The following is a 12,735-nucleotide window of genomic DNA, read 5'->3' on the forward strand; positions in this document are numbered from 1 at the left end:
CTAGCGCATGAACCGTTTTGTTACACATTTTCCCACAGTAAAAAAGAAAAATGATGTATTGTCTACGTTTTTAATAAGGTGGAGAAAATCATCCCATCTTTCCATGATTTGGGCTTTGGGACCAGTTCTGAAAATGTACTACAGCCAGTCTTCTTAAAGTCAAAGTGAGGTTGAGGAGAAGCAAGATGACATTGCAGGGTTCCTCACAGGCATAGATGAAGCAAAGCTGCCAGAAGGAGACTGTCTTAGTAGGTCATACAGGGTGCCTCACAGAGGGACTGCAGGAAGAACCAGTGCTAAAAGCCCTGCTGGATAAGGTGAGTCCCCATGTATGAAATCTGACTTTGACAAACTCAAATTCTTCAAATTGCTGCTGAATCTATCCCATTCAGCTGCAATTCAGATCGATGATTCCGAAACTTAAGAACAGATGCACATTTCTGAAGATTCAGGACTTTTCTGCATTGCTCCTCATCAAATCTGATTTGAACTCATAGGAAGATTGTTAAAAACTCTTCCAGTTTAAAACTATCCCTCTTAGAGATATTTTAAGATAGCATTGCTGAGCAACTTGGTAACAGTTTTTACTTATTTTGCGAACCATTATGTATGTAGGTGAGCTAAAGGTCATTTAAAAGCAAGATACTATGTGATCTCATTTTGCATCCCGAATCCTTATTTTTACCTGCAATGCCATCTATCCTGGATCCACCCCATCACCTGGCAATTATTACCCAAGGGTCTCATTTTTTAGGACACACAAGGCTACTTCTGTTATAAACATACCAGTGCGGACAGACTAGAGACACTGAGGAGAAATAAATGATAAAATGGCTGATGTCCCCACCTAAGACTAGAAGCCCTGCCCTTCTGAAGTGGAAACATTTAAGATTCATTTTAAACCTACTGGTAACCTCTGAAGATATCTGTGTATGTTGTCTCTATATAAAGAGAGTTCCAGGAATAGCCTGGACTCATGTCAAACATTGTAGCAAAAACTATTTCCTACTAAGTCCTCCTTGAGAATCTGAAATATGCCTCCAGAAATACCTCAGAGGCTTTTTCTATAGGAAAAAATCTTCCTCCCAAACTGCCAATAAATTGTTTTAATAAGTAAACAAATGCTGGGATGTAACCAAGTTGTAAAATTCTAAGTATTGAGTTGTTTTGCCTTTAACTATCCATGATTACTATCAACTCAAAGGAAGAAAAAAGTAAGGGACTAGATGTTCCCTCAACATATAGCATCTGTGAAATGGTCACATTGGCCAAAACTGTTGGAACAGAGCTGCTCATTTCTGAAGAATGTTGAGGCACAGAGGGCCTGGCAGGAGGTATTGTGTCAATGGAGTCAACGAGAAACCTCCTTGAAAACCTAAGATCAGGTCTGTGCTCTGTGACCACCTAGAGGGGTGGGATAGGGAGGGTGGGAGCAAGACGCAAGAGGGAGGAATTATGGGGATATATGTATATGTGTAGCTGATTCGCTGTGTTATAAAGCAGAAACTAACACACCATTGTAAAGCAATTATACTCCAATAAAGATGTTTAAAAAAAAAAAAGCTTTCCTATTTTCAGGGCTGCCTCTATGTTCTGTGTGTGTCTTCAGTGGATATGTGGCCAAGACTGAAATGCTCTGTCGGTACCCTCTCAAGAGGGAAACCCTTTAATTTTTTCTTCCTTAATTTTTTCTTCACCTTTTCCTCCTGTGCTTCCTGCTTCTCCTCTTCTGCCTCTGTATAATCCTTCTCTTCCTCATTAAACTTTCTGGGATTTTAAAGACAAGGCTGAATGTGGTTTAGATATTTGAAACTTGAAAAAGATTGCTTTTGTTGACTTTTATTTTCTCATATGTTTGGGGTGATCCATGGCCTTGCAAGGGAGTGTCACTGTGGGTAGGAATGGAATGAAGAGAGAAAATAAACATTTATTACCTGTTAGCTAAGTGCCAGGAATAGACTTAGTCATTTTACTATTACACTGAATAATCACACCAACTCCATGAGGTAAATATTATTTTTTTCCTTATCGAATGAGGGAAAATTTCAAAATAACGATGCCCAAGATCATGCAGTTTGTAAGTAACAGAGGTAGATATGAATCCACTTCTGTCCAACTCTGAAGTGCATGCTCTTTCAAGTAAATATACATGGGAAGATAAGGCTTATATGAGTTTTCAGACAAAGGAATTTGGCGGGGGGCAATTCCATGAAATATGTCACTTTGTATTTCTCAGTATAATAAATATCTTAAGTTCTGCTTATATTCTGTGCTTTGTGCTAATCATTAATGTAGTGTTGAAATTACGAGCTTACATACTAGTAGGGTAGGCAAAGAATTAATCATTTAAAATTTAATTATTAGCAATTAATTGATCAATTTTTGATCCTAATAGGAAGTAAACAAAGTGAGATGCTAGACAGTAATTGGGAGCGGAGGGCAACCTAATTATATTCAGTGTCCAAGGAAGGCTTCTTTAAGGAAGTAACATTTAAGCTGAGACCTGAAGGATAAAAAGGAGCTGGCTTTGCCAAGAATGGGAAGATGAGTGTCCCAGGCAGAGAGAACAGAGACTAGGGTGAAAGGAACATAGTAAACTAGGGAGAGAGGTGAACACAGAGATTGGAGAAATTGGTGGGAGTCTGGTGATGCTGAAATGTATGTGTACATTAATACACTTAATTTTTATTCAAAATGTAGTGGAAAGCCATTGAAGGGTAAGATACAGAGGAGTGATATGATATGATTTACATTAAAACAGAATCTATTTGGTTGTTGAATGCATCTCTCCATCTAGTCTGTACTCTAGGAAGTGAAAATGTATCTAACAGCTCCATACTATGTCTGAGAGGACGGGGCCAGATAATTAGTTTTACTTTCTTTCCTTATTCCAAATCCATTGCTTAATTAGAATGCCATTGCTTTTCTCTTATCTATAGGACAGTGGACAAGCAATAGTTTTATGACATTTGAGATTACAAAATTTAGTTCAGAATGTCATTGTCTCTCTCTTATTTGTGTGAGAGTGGATAAACAAGAGAGATCACCTTTCTGTTGGTCAGGGGCTCTGCAGGATCCATGGGAAAGAGGCCCAGGAGTTGTTTAGTGCCATGGTCCTGCCAATAACATTATTCAGTGGTTAAAACATTATGAGGCATGGTTGGTAAGAGAATGGTTCTGGAACTACACTGTTTTATTTTGAACCCTGGCTCTACTATTTACCAGGTGGGAATCCTTGGGTGACTCACTTAACTTCTCTGTGTCTCAGATTTCTCACCTCTCATGTAGGGATGATAATAGTATCTACTGCATGTGATAATTGTGAGAAGGAAATTAATTAAAACCTACGTAGCCCTTAGAACAGTGCCTGGAACATACTAATGAACAAATAAGGGCTAATTGTATCTAAAATTGTCAGATTAGAGCAGGGATTAAGTTTAGTCTTAGAGGTAGTCTACCAAAATTTGTTTCATCCATCCCTTTGCAAGTGGGAAAGAAGGTAAACACCACACTTCTAATATGTGTGTATTAATGAAGTATTCGTAGGTTAAGGAAGTTGCAGATATTGGGAGAGCTACTTGAAAGAAAGAGAATAAAAAAAAACAGGATTCTTGAGAACATCAATATTTAAGAAAAGAAAGAGGGGCAATAAAACTAGGCCATCAGAAGGAATGCTAACAAAAACTCTACAGACAAAAAGTGCTGGAGAGGGTGTGGAGAAAAGGGAACCCTCTTGCACTGTTGGTGGGAATGTACATATTTTTTTTTAGAGTTTTATTTTTTTAATTTATTTTTATATAGCAGGTTCTTATTATTTATCTATTTTATACATATTAGTGTTCATAGGTCAATCCCAAACTCCTAATTCATCCCACCACCACCCCCATGCTATCCCCCACTGGTGTCCGTATGTTTGTTCTCTACATCTGTGTCTATTTCTGCCTTGCAAACTGGTTTATCTGTACCATTTTTCTAGATTCCACATATATGTGTTAATATATAATATTTGTCTTTCTCTTTCTGACTTACTTCACTCTGTATGACAGTCTCTAGGTCCACATCTCTACAAATGACCCAATTTGGTTCCTTTTTATGGCTGAGTAATATTCCATTGTGTATATGTACCACATTTTCTTCATCCATTCATCTGTCAATGGGCATTTAGGTTGCTTCCATGACCCAGCTATTGTAAACAGTCCTGCAATGAACATTGGGGTGCATGTGTCTTTTTGAATTATGGTTTTCTCTGGGTATATGCCCAGTAGTGGGATTGCTGGGTCATGTGGTAATTCTATTTTTAATTTTTTAAGGAACCTCCATACTGTTCTCCATAGTGGTTGTATCAATTTACATTCCCACCAACAGAGCAAGAGGGTTCCCTTTTCTCCACACCCTCTCCAGCATTTGTTGTTTGTAGATTTTCTGATGATGCCCATTCTAATTGGTGTGAGGTGATACCTCATTGTAGTTTAGATTTGCATTTCTCTAATAATTAGTAATGTTGAGCAGCTTTTCATGTGCATCTTGGCCATCTGTATGTTTTCTTTGGAGAGATGTCTATTTAGGTCTTTTGCCCATTTTTTGATTGGGTTGTTGGTTTTTTTCATATTGAGCTGCATGAGCTGTTTATATATTTTGGAGATTAATCCTTTGTCCATTGATTCGTTTGCAAATATTTTTTTACCATTCTGAGGGCTGTCTTTTCATCTTGTTTATAGTTTCCTTTGCTGTGCAAAAGCTTTTAAGTTTCATTAGGTCCCATTTGTTTATTTTTGTTTTTATTTCCATTACTCTAGGAGGTGGGTCAAAACAGACCTTGCTGTGATTTATGTCAAAGAGCATTCTTCCTATGTTTTCCTCTAAGAGTTTTATAGTGTCTGGTCTTACATTTAGGTTTTTAATCCATTTTGAATTTATGTTTATGGTGTTAGGGACTGTTCTAATTTCATTCTTGTACATGTAGCTGTCCAGTTTTCCCAGCACCACTTATTGAAGAGAGTGTCTTTTCTCTATTGTGTATTTTTGCCTCCTTTGTCATAGATTAGTTGACCATAGGTGAGTGGGTTTATCTCTGGGCTCTCTATCCTGTCCATTGATCTATATTTCTGTTTTGTGCCAGTACCATATTGTTTTGATGACTGTAGCTTTGTAGTATAGTCTGAAGTCAGGGAGTCTGATTCCTCCAGCTCCATTTTTTTCCCTCAAGATTGCTTTGACTATTCAGGGTCTTTTGTGTCTCCATACAGATTTTAAGATTTTTTTGTTCTAGTTCTGTAAAAAATGCCATTGGTAATTTGATAGGGATTGCACTGAATCTGTAGATTGCATCAGGTAGTATAGTCATTTTCACAATATTGATTCTTCCAATCCTAGAAAATGGTATATCTCTCCATCTGTCTGTGTCATCTTTGATTTCTTTCATCACTGTCTTATAGTTTTCTGAGTACAGGTCTTTTACCTCCTTAGGTAGATTTATACCTAGGTATTTTATTCTTTTTGTTGCAATGGTGAATGGGATTGTTTCCTTAATTTCTCTTTCTGATCTTTCATTGTTAGTGTATAGGAATGCCAGAGATTTCTGTGCATTAATTTTGTAACCTGCAACTTTACCAAATTCGTTGGTTAGCTCTAGTAGTTTTCTGGTGGCATCTTTAGGATTATCTATGTATAGTATCATGTCATCTGCAAACAGTGACAGTTTTACTTCTTCTTTTCTAATTTGTATTCCTTTTATGCATGGCTAGGACTTCCAAAACTATGTTGAATAGTACTAGCAAAAGTGGACATCCTTGTCTTTTTCCTTATCTTAGAGGAAATGCTTTCAATTTTTCACCATTTAGAATGATGTTTGCTGTGGGTTTGTCTTTTATGGTCTTTATAATGTTGAGGTAGTTTCCCTCTATGCCCATTTTCTGGAGAGTTTTTATCATAAATGGGTGCCGAATTTTGTCAAAAGATTTTTCTGCATCTATTGAGATGATCATATGGTTTTAATTCTTCAGTTTGTTAATATGGTGTATCACATTGATTGATTTGAGTATACTGAAGAATCCTTACATCCCTGGGATAAGCCCCACTTGATCATGGTGTATGATCCTTTTAATGCACTGTTGGATTCTGTTTGCTCATATTTTGTTGAGGATTTTTGCATCTATATTCTTCAGTGATACTGGTCTGTAATTTTGTTTTTTTGTAGTATCTCTGTTCGGTTTTGGTATCAGGGTGACGGTGGCCTCATAGAATGAATTTGGGAGTGCTCATTCCTCTGCAATTTTTTGGAAGAGTTTGAGAGGGATGGGTTTTAGCTCTTCTCTAAATGTTTGATAGAATTCACCTGTGAAGCCATCTGGTCATGGACTTTTGTTTGTTGGAAGATTTAAAATCACAGTTTCAATTTCAGTGTTTGTGATTGGTCTGTTTATATTTTGTATTTCTTCCTGGTTCAGTCTCAGAAGGTTGTGCATTTCTAAGAATTTATCCATTTCTTCCAGGTTGTCCATTTTATTGGCACAGAGTTGCTTGTAGTAGTCTCTTATGATGATTTGTATTTCTGCAGTGTCTGTTGTAATTTCTCCTTTTTCATTTCTAATTTTATTGATTTGAGTCTGCTCCCTCTTTTTCTTGATGAGTCTGGCTAAATGTTTATCAATTTTGTTTATCTTCTCAAAGAGGAAGCTTTTAGTTTTATTGAACTTTGCTGTTGTTTTCTTTGCTTCTATTTCATTTATTTCTGCTCTGCTCTTTATGATTTCTTTCCTTCTACTAACTTTGAGTTTTGTTTGTTTTCCTTTCTCTAGTTCCTTTAGGTGTAAGGTTAGATTGTTTATGTGAGATTTTCTTTTTTCTTGAGGTAGGATTGTATTGTTATAATCTTCCTTTTTAGAACTGCTTTTGCTTCATCCCATAGGTTTCGGATCATCATGTTTTCACTGTCATTTGTCTGTCGGTATTTTTTGATTTCCTCTTTGATTTCTTCAGTGATTTCTTGGTTATTTAGTAATGTATTGTTTAGCCTCCATGTGTTTACGGTTTTTACATTTTTTTTTCCTTGTAATTGATTTCTAATCTCATAGCATTGCAGTCAGAAAAGATGCTTGATATGATTTCAATTTTCTTAAATTTACTGAGGCTTGATTTGTGACCCAAGATGTGATCTATCCTGGAGAATGTTCCATTTGCACTTGAGAAGAAAGTGTAATCTGCTGTTTTCAGATGGAATGTCCTATAAATATCAATTAAATCTATCTGGTCTATTGTGTCATTTAAAACTTGTGTTTCTTTATTAATTTTCTGTCTGGTTGATCTGTCCATTGGTATAAATGAGGTGTTAAAGTCCCCCACTATTATTGCATTACTGTCGATTTCCTCTTTTATAGCTGTTAGCATTTGCCTTATGTATTGAGGTGCTCCTATGTTGGGTGCATATATATTTATAATTGTTATATCTTTTTCTTAGATTGATCCCTTGATCATTATATAGTAACCTTCCTTGTCTCTTATAACATTCTTTATTTTAAAGTCTATTTTATCTGATATGAGTATTGCTACTCTGGCTTTTTTTGATTTCCATTTTCATGGGATATCTTTTTTCATCCCCTCACTTTCAGTCTGTATGTGTCCCTAGATCTGAAGTGGGTCTCTCGTAGACCGCATATATATATATATATATATATATATATATATATATATATATATATATATATATATATATATATATGTGTCTTGTTTTTGTATCCATTCAGCGAGCCTGTGTCTTTTGGTTGGAGCATTTAATCCATTCACATTTAAGGTGATTATCAATATGTATGTTCCTATTACCATTTTCTTAATTGTTTAGGGCTTGTTTTTGTAGGTTCTTGTCTTCTCTTGTATTTCCCACTTAGAGAAGTTCCTTTAGCATTTGTTGTAGAGCTGGTTTGGTGGTGCTGAATGCTGTGAGCTTTTGCTTGTCTGTAAAGCTTTTGATTTCTCTGTCAAATCTGAATGAGATCCTTGCCGGGTAGAGTAATCTTGGTTGTAGGTGCTTCCCTTTCAACACTTTATATATATGGTGCCACTCTCTTCTGGCTTGTAGAGCTTCTGCTGAGAAATCAGCTGTTAACCTTATGGGAGTTCCCTTATATGTTATTTGACATTTTTCCCTTGTTGCTTTTAATAATTTTTCTCTGTCTTTAATTTTTGTCAATTTGATTACTGTGTGTCTCGGCATGTTTCTCTTTGGGTTTATCCTGCTTGGGACTCTGCACTTCCTGGACTTGGGTGGCTATTTCCTTTCCCATGTTAGGGAAGTTTTTGACTATAGTCACTTCAAATATTTTCTCGGGTCTTTCTGTCTCTCCTCTCCTTCTGGGACCCCTATAATATGAATGTTGGTGCATTTAATGTTGTCCCAGTGGTCTCTTAGGCTGTCTTCACTTCTTTTCATTCTTTATTCTTTATTCTGTTCTTTGGCAGTAAATTCCACCACTCTGTCTTCTGGGTCACTTATCTGTTCTTCTGCTTCAGTATTGATTCCTTCTAGTGTATTTTTCATTTCAGTTTTTGTATTGTTCATCTTTGTTTGTTTGTTCTTTAATTCTTCTAGGTTTTTGTTCTTTAATTCTTCTAGGTCTTTGTTAAATATTTCTTGAATCTTCTCGATCTTTGCCTCCATTCTTTTTCTGAGGTCCTGGATTATCTTCACTATCATTATTCTGAATTCTTTTTCTGGAAGGTTGCCTATCTCCACTTCATTTAGTTGTTTGGGGTTTTATCTTTTTCTTTCATCTGGTACATAATCCTCTGCCTTTTCATTTTGTCTATCTTTCTGTGAATGTGGTTTTCATTCTACAGGCTGCAGAATTGTAGTTTTCCCTGCTTCTGCTGGTGGGAATATAAACTGATATAACCACTATGAAGAACAGTATGGAGGTTCCTTAGAAAACTAAAAATAGAACTACCATATGGCCCAGCAATCCCACTACTGGACATATACCCTGAGAAAACCATAATTCAAAAGGACACATGTATCCCAGTGTTCTTTGCAGCACTAGTTACAATAGCCAGGACATGGAAGCAACCTAAATGTCCAATGACATATTAATGGATAAAGAAGATGTGATACATATATACAATGGAATATTACTCAGCCATAAAAAGGGTCGTTTGTAGAAATGTGGATTTGCCTAGAATTTGTCATACAGAGTGAAGTAAGCCAGAAAGAGAAAAACAAATGTCATATATTAACGCATATATGGGGAATCTAGAGAAATGGTACAGATGAACATATCTGCAGGGCAGAAATAGAGATGTAGATGTAGAGAATGGACATGTGGACACAGCAGGAGAAGGGGAAGGTGGGACGAATTGGGAGATTAGGATTGACATATATACACTATCATGAGTAAAATAGATAGCTAGTGGGAACATGCCATAAAGCACAGGAATCTCAGCTTGGTGCTCTGTGAAGACCTAGATGGGTGGGATGGGGGGGTGGGAAGGAGGTTCTAGAGGGAAGGGATATAGGTATACATGTAGCTGATTCACTTCATTGTATAGCAGATACTAACGCAAAGTTTTAAAGCAATTATACTCTAATTTTAAAAAAGAAGGAATGTTCTAAAAATGTAGAAGAATAGGTGAAAGTAGGTAATAGTGGTAAAGAGATCAGCAGAATGAATAGTGAAAACAGATCCCCATTGATTGTGCCATTAGGACAATATTCACCTTTGTTCAGTTGGTCTTGGGGTAGACTTGGAACAAGAAGTTGGTTTGTAGCCAGTGGTTAAAACCTATTTATGAAGTGAATTATAAACAACTCTTCTAACAGGAAAAATGAAGAGAGGGGAAGTGATAGCTTTGAAAGGAGGCTGGAATTGTGTGTGTGTGTTTGTGTGTGTGTGTGTGTGTGTGTGTGTGTGTGTGTGTCTGTGTGTACCCCCAAAATATATGGGGGAATGAAAACTTGTTTGTAATATGTGAATATAATGTAATGGAAAAGAGAATGTATACATCTAAATTTAAAGACATATTGAATTGAATGAGTTTCCTAAAGGAAGATATAATAGACTCATTATAAAAGAGGCAATTAAGAGCATCCTGACTGAGTTTGTATCTTATCTCCAGCATTTCCTAGTTGTAGCCATGGGCATATTGCTGAAGCTCTCTGTGCCTCAGTTTCCACATCTGTAAAATTGGGCTAATATTAGGACCTACCACAGGTGGCTGGGGTCATGTGCTGTGCCCATATGCATCCCAAGCATATAGTAAGTGCAATAGAAGTAACAGCTATTTTTGTGAAGGAAGGGAGGTAACATCTTCTTTGAGATTGAAGAGTAAGTCGGGCAAAGTAGTAATTGAATTGTGAAAGATAAGGGAGGGAATTAGAAAAATTTCTTAGAAACCCTCTACTTCCTCAATAAATGAGAAGAAAAGTTCTCTTCTGAAAATGAGGAAGGCAGGCATGGGGTCTGAAATTTAGAGAAAGTGGTAAATTTTGAGCATAGGTTCTGGAAAATGGCAAAGAAAGATGAAATAAAAAGATGATCAAGAAGGACTTAGGGACTAGCTAATATGAATACACTTGTCAAAGAATCAGTGTGCCTCCTCGTGAGATTTTCTCCAGCAGGTTTTACCAGCTGGTAGATGCTGTAGTTACCACCCTACACAGACTCTGCAGGTCAGAAGGAGGTAGAGATTTAGTAAGGGATCTGTTATCACAGTCATTCATTAAGTCATTCCATCAGGAATGCTACCATGTTTAAAAATGTTTTATTATTATCATTTTCAAATATTCTACTATTTTTAGTATTTATTTTTTTCCTTGTAGAAAAATATATGCAATATAAAATTTAACCATTTTCAAGCATACAACTTATTTGTATAGTACAAGTAAGCTATAAATGTAGCATTTCATACATTTACACTGTTGTGCAACAATTACTACTATGCATCTCCAGAAATTTTTTTATCATCCAAACTAAAACTCTGTACCATTAAAGAACTACTCTGCATTACCCTCTTCTCCCAACCCCTGGTAACCACTCTTCTGCTCTCTGTCTTAATCAATTTGACTATTCTAGGTACCTTATATAAGTGGAGTCATACAATATTTTTCCTTTTGTGTCTGGTTTATTTAACTTAGCATAATATTTTCAATTATTTTCATAATATTTAACTTAGCATGGTATTTTCGGATACCATGTATCCGAATTTCATTCCTTTCTTAGGCTGAATAATATTCCATTGTATGTATGTGACATATTTTTTTATGTGTCACATCTGTATCACATCTGTCCATGAAAATACAGGTTGTTTCCACCTTTTGGTTATTGTGAATAATACTGCTATAGATCTATATCTATATCTATATATCCATCAGGAGCAATTGGACTTTATCACAGAAATGCAAGGTTGGTTCAACAGCCAAAAATCAATCAAATCATTTCACCATATTAACAGAAAAAACAAAAATAAAAACATATGGCCCTTTCAACAGATGCAGAAATAGGCTTTGATCTAATTCCATACTCATTCATGAAGGAAAAATAAAAACATAGGAAACTAGGAATAGAAAGAAACATCTTCAATCTGATAAAGAGCATACACATAAAAATCAACATCATTTTTATTGGTAAAATATCGAATATTTTCTACTAAGATTAGGAACAATAAAACAATCTTACTTTAACTATTTCTATCAATGTTTTTTATTAGAGGTCAGAACAAGTGTCATAAGGCAAGAAAATAATAGAAAGTGTGATGACTGGAAGGGAAGAATAAAACTGTTTCTTTGCAGATTATGTGATTGTATTGTAGTAAGTCCTAAGGAGTCTACAAAATTTTACTAAAAATAATAAGTGATTTTAGCAAGTTCAAGAATACAATTCACTAAAACCGATTTTATTAATTAAAAAATAAAATATAATTTGTATTAATAATTATTTAAAAATTTGGAATAAAATTAACCAAAGACAAGTAAAACCTGTACCTCAAAATCTCCAAAATGTTGCTGAGATAAATTCAAAAGGATATAAAATATTGAGAGATATATTGTGTTACTGGATTGGAAAACTCATTGTTGTTAAGATGTCACTTTTCCTCCAATAATTTGTAGATTCACTTCAATCCAAATAAAAATCACAGTGGGCTATTTTGTAGAAATTAATAAGATGATTTTAAATCTTGTATGGAAATACAAATGATGTATCTAGATTAGTTGAAACAATCTTGAAAATTGTGAAGAAACAATCTTGAAGAACAAAATTGCAAATTTCATATTATCTGATTTTAAGAATTATTTTAAAGCCAACCTAATCAAGATTGGGTGGAATTTGCATAAGAATAGAGTCACAACTCAGCTGAACAGACTAGACAGTCTAGAAATAAATCTACACATAAATGTCAATTGATTTTAGACAAAGGTGTGAAGGAAATTCAATGGAGAGAGAATATTCTTTCTTTTTTTTTATGGTTGGGCAACCATCACCACCATCATTTTAGCATATTTCTATCATCCCCAAAAGTCTGCTGTCAATCCCTGCTCCTACTCCCACCATCAGGCAATCACTAATCTTATTTCATAAAGGAAATTCTTTTTCAACAAATGGTCTATAGCATCTGTATAAACACATGGAATGAAATTTACCATGTCTACTTCGCAATATGCACAAACATTAGAAATGGATCATATACCTGAAAGTAAAATCTAAAGCAATAATCTTAAAAAAAAATGTGAGAATACCTTTATGACCTTGG

At 35.4% G+C, this 12,735-nt stretch overlaps 1 pseudogene; it reads left to right on the forward strand.

The window, feature by feature from the left end:
- Positions 1-215: 215 nt before the first annotated feature.
- LOC136125360 (large ribosomal subunit protein eL6-like) overlaps positions 216-12,735 on the forward strand; it is a 32,546-nt pseudogene continuing 20,026 nt past the window's right edge.

This window comes from Phocoena phocoena, chromosome 7 (assembly GCF_963924675.1).
Source record: "Phocoena phocoena chromosome 7, mPhoPho1.1, whole genome shotgun sequence".
In the NCBI taxonomy this organism is placed as follows: Eukaryota; Metazoa; Chordata; class Mammalia; order Artiodactyla; family Phocoenidae; genus Phocoena; species Phocoena phocoena.